Here is a 4,232-nt window from a genome sequence, read left to right on the forward strand (position 1 = left end):
TAGCAAAAGCTGTCCCCAACCCCTATAGAGAAATACACACACACACACACAGACTTACAAAGCAGATGATACACCAGGATGTCAAAATAGTGCAATTGAATCTGTACAAACAGCAGTGTATTTATTTATATTTTTCTTACTTTCTCTCAAATCTGTTTCACAAATGCATGAAGTTGAAAAAAATCTGTGTTTTCCGTCTGACCCGGCGCAATGACCTCGCACTCCCCTGCGTTTTACACACCCCTCCAAGACTGTAAGAAATAGCAGCGTGTGAGTTTTAGCTATTCTCAGCCAAAAATCTTATTATTCACCTCAGCTTCCTCAAGAATATAGACAGTGTTCAATCTTTAGGCCACCAAAACACCGACTAAACACCTGCATCTGCTTTGTCTGGGATACAAAAATTTGCAGATGTATGCAGCATAATCCAGTTTAATGGTGAAGTGCATTAAAACCAAACCTGCCGACCTGCGTCTCATCTGAATCATGAATATAATATCAGAAATAGCTATTTCATCCCAACTCAGACTGTGTGTGGTAATTGTCTCGTTCATGCATTAAACTAGACTTTTTAAAAAGTTCTAAATATCCTAGTAATCATTTACCTTCTCTGGTACGTAGTTGTTGATCTCGCCCCCCTGGTCCCCCCCCCCCCCCCCCAACACACACTTCAAATTGATTTTCTTCTTCCTGGAGTTTGCTACTATCTACTTTTAAGTGCTTTTTAAATCTCATGGTTGTGGTTGTGCAAACACACACACACACACAACACACACCTATGCTGTCCCTTATGTAGACCGGCCAGTTTAAACTGCCAGCTCAGAGGTGGAAGAACAACAACAGTCTCATTACACCTTTATAGTGTTTACGCAGAAAGTTGAGGCGCAATAAAGGCTCAGGAGGCTCGAAATGAATACAGTGAGAAAAAAAAAACACTATTGATTTGTGTTTTGTGGAAGTTAAAATGAACTTTTTTCCAAATATGTGATCCAGAAAGTTGACAACATGCCTCTGAAAATTTATAATGTCCAGGCATTAAGCTTAATGCCTGGACATTGGTTAAGAAGGTTAAGAATTTCCATCCAGACAAGTCTTTAAAGAGTGGTGGTGTCATCTTGGTCATACAATGTTAACAAATATGTACTGATTCTATGTGAATCAGACACACTTTGCCTGAGTAAAATGCAAAAAAATATCTCAAATCAGATGGGGAAAAATGCAACTGAGAAAGTGTGATGGGAAACAAATAAAAAAAGGTAAAAAGGGGGTGATAGAGTGAATCCTCCCTCTCTCCATTCAATGTGTGGCTGGTTAAGAGGTGCTTGGAAGCATAATGGGTTTATACCTGCATGCAGCCTACAGTAAGTGATTCGGAAGAGCACACCAGCTCCGGCCTCAAAATCTCATTTGGTTCTGGGACCCGAGCCCCGGGTCCCAGCAAAGGTGTGGGGAGGTGGGTGGGAAATTAAAAAAAAAAAAGTATCAGGGATATGGTAGAACCGAAAGACCCAAAGAGAGACTGAACGAATTGGAGGAAATGGTAGGAAATTGTAGAAAGAAAAAAAAATCACAGGGGGGAGGAGAGGGGAGACGAGGACGGCACAAAGGTAGAAGAGACGGAGTGAGGCGGTGAGGGAGTGATAACAAGGGAGGGATCACTGGGGATGTATCCTCATGCTAGGATGGATTGAAAGAGTAAATAGAGGTTAAGGAGGGATAAACTGAGAGATAGCAGCTTGTTCTGAGGACAGACAGAAAGATTTGGAGCATCGCGAGGTAAATAAAATAGCGGCGTGTCACCGAGAAGAGGAGGGTAAGAGAATTAATGTGGAAAAGATTGGAGAGAATGCAGTGTGAAGAAAGAGATGGGAACTGGAGAATGGGAGGGAGGAAAATGTGTGAGAAGAGGAAGAGACTGAGGAGAATCACCGGGTGTGTGAAAATGGGGGGGGGGGGGGGGCAAGAGAACGAAGGAAGCAAGTGTGACTGATTCGGCCGAGGCGGCGGTAAAAGATTCTTCTAATACAGAGGGAGGGGGTGAGGAGATCGGAGGGAAGAGGCCTGAAGGATGCACTCTGTTCTGAAGAAGGGAGGGAGATCCAAAGTTGAAAAAGTGATGGGGGGTGCGGTGGGGGAGACATTTCCCCAGGTTGGATTTTGCGTTTCCTCTTCCTTCCTCTCTTGTTTGAAACCGGCTAAATCTTCCTTTTTCTATTCCTTCCTCCACCCCAATTACGTTTCCATTTTCACATCTTCCCCCTCCGCGATCTTAAATTCCCTTCATCTTACCTCTCTCTCTAATTTTGTCATCTTGCCTTTTTTTCTGCTCCAACCTGCAAGAAAAAGAAAAAAATCACCGGAATGAGAAAAGACACCTTGAAAGCAAGAATGTCTCTTCAATAAAACACAATGATCAAAGAGAGGAGAAGGAGGGACTCCGGTCCAGACGTTTTAACTGTAAAGCATGTTGCATCAATTCATAACCTCAAGGGACTGCTTGCCAGTAGAGCACTTAAGGAACCACCCCCCCCCCCCCACACACACACACACTCCCTTCCCCCTAACGCCACTTATCTTATCATGCCACCCTCACCTTGTCGCTAACAGCGACTCCAACAAAACATTTACCGAAAGAAGGAAGCAAAGTGCTACCTGTTGCAACACAAAGATCAGAATCAACCTTTTTTAGGGTGGTGGCAGTTTGCACTCCCCTCCACTTCCTCCCCCATGCTAACTTTTTCCCCCCACATACTTCCCCTTCCTCTTCCTCTTCCTCTTCCTCTTCCTCCTGTCCAGACCGGCCTTGGCCCAGCGCCCAGGAACAAGTGCTGTCTGGCTGGTTGGAAGACAAACTACCCAATCCTGGCTGGGAGCAGATAGACACTGAGGAGAGGGGAAGGGGGTAAAAACAGGAGCGTCTGAGACGCAGGGGTACTTTCAAAGCGAGTTGAGGTAACGCATGTTAGGGCATTGATTTGCAATTCCAATGAAGCTTGCTTATAGTGAATTATACACTGACTCACTCTGACTAAAGTGTGCATAAATAATGACACCCAGATATGTTCCGTAATGGCTGGTCTGACGCTAACACAGTTAGTGGGGCTGTCCTCCATCAAACAACATGAAGCATTATCTGAAGGGATTAATGGGGGCTTCAGAATGCAGTGGAGGCGTCCACACATCTCCGGCTGTAGCACCGTGTTATGACCCCCGAGAGCCGATGGTGGGCCCCCTCCTGCTCACGGGACTGAAAACGTCCATCAGCAATTGGCCCGTCAATAATTAATCTGAATGCAAGATAATCCGTAAAGAAACTGTTTGCAGATGACATCATCAAAATGAGTCAGACGATGATGTGATAGATAGATAGATAGATAGATAGATAGATAGATAGATAGATAGATAGATAGATAGATAGATAGATAGATAGATAGATAGATAGATAGATAGATAGATAGATAGATAGATAGATAGACAGACAGACAGACAGACAGACAGACAGACAGACAGACAGACAGACAGACAGACAGACAGACAGACAGACAGACAGACAGACAGACAGACAGACAGACAGACAGACAGATAGATAGATAGATAGATAGGGACAGATAGAGATAGAGATATATAGAGAGATAGATAGAAATGCATAGAGATAGAGATAAAGATAGAGATATAGAGGTATCGATAGACCTAGAGATAGATAGAGATAGAGATATACATAGATAGATACAGAGACAGATAGTGATAGATAGAGATAGACAGAGATAGAGAGGGAGATAGATATATATAGAGAGAGAGATATAGAGAGATAGAGATAGATAAATAGAGATAGATACAGCTATATATATATATAGAGAGAGAGATTGAGATATAGAGATATACGTAAATAGATAGATGGAGATATAGACACATAATTGATCCCTGATAAAATTTCGTGAGAAGATAATTCCTCCCCGTCGGGGAATCGAACCCCAGTCTCCCGCGTGACAGGCGGGGATACTCACCACTATACTAACGAGGAGTTGATCAGGTGGGACTCAGGAGTTCATCAGATCATAGATCGATTCCCAGATGATCAATACTGGCATTCTAGCACATCCTATCCGCATGCAGACAGCACCTTTGTGTGGATTACATTCACCACACTGTTATTCACCTGAAATGGAAATTTCTTTTCCAGGAAATGCAATAGAGGCTCAGAAATGAAGTGGCATAAAGCAAATCTAACTTCC

At 43.3% G+C, this 4,232-nt stretch overlaps 1 non-coding gene across 1 annotated transcript; it reads right to left on the reverse strand.

Moving 5' to 3' along the window:
• Window positions 1–3,949: 3,949 nt before the first annotated feature.
• Window positions 3,950–4,021, reverse strand: trnad-guc (transfer RNA aspartic acid (anticodon GUC)). The gene has a single exon. It is a non-coding gene; the product is annotated as a tRNA-Asp (tRNA).
• Between the last annotated feature and the right edge of the window lie 211 nt (window positions 4,022–4,232).

The sequence above is a fragment of the Antennarius striatus genome, chromosome 6 (assembly GCF_040054535.1).
Source record: "Antennarius striatus isolate MH-2024 chromosome 6, ASM4005453v1, whole genome shotgun sequence".
In the NCBI taxonomy this organism is placed as follows: Eukaryota; Metazoa; Chordata; class Actinopteri; order Lophiiformes; family Antennariidae; genus Antennarius; species Antennarius striatus.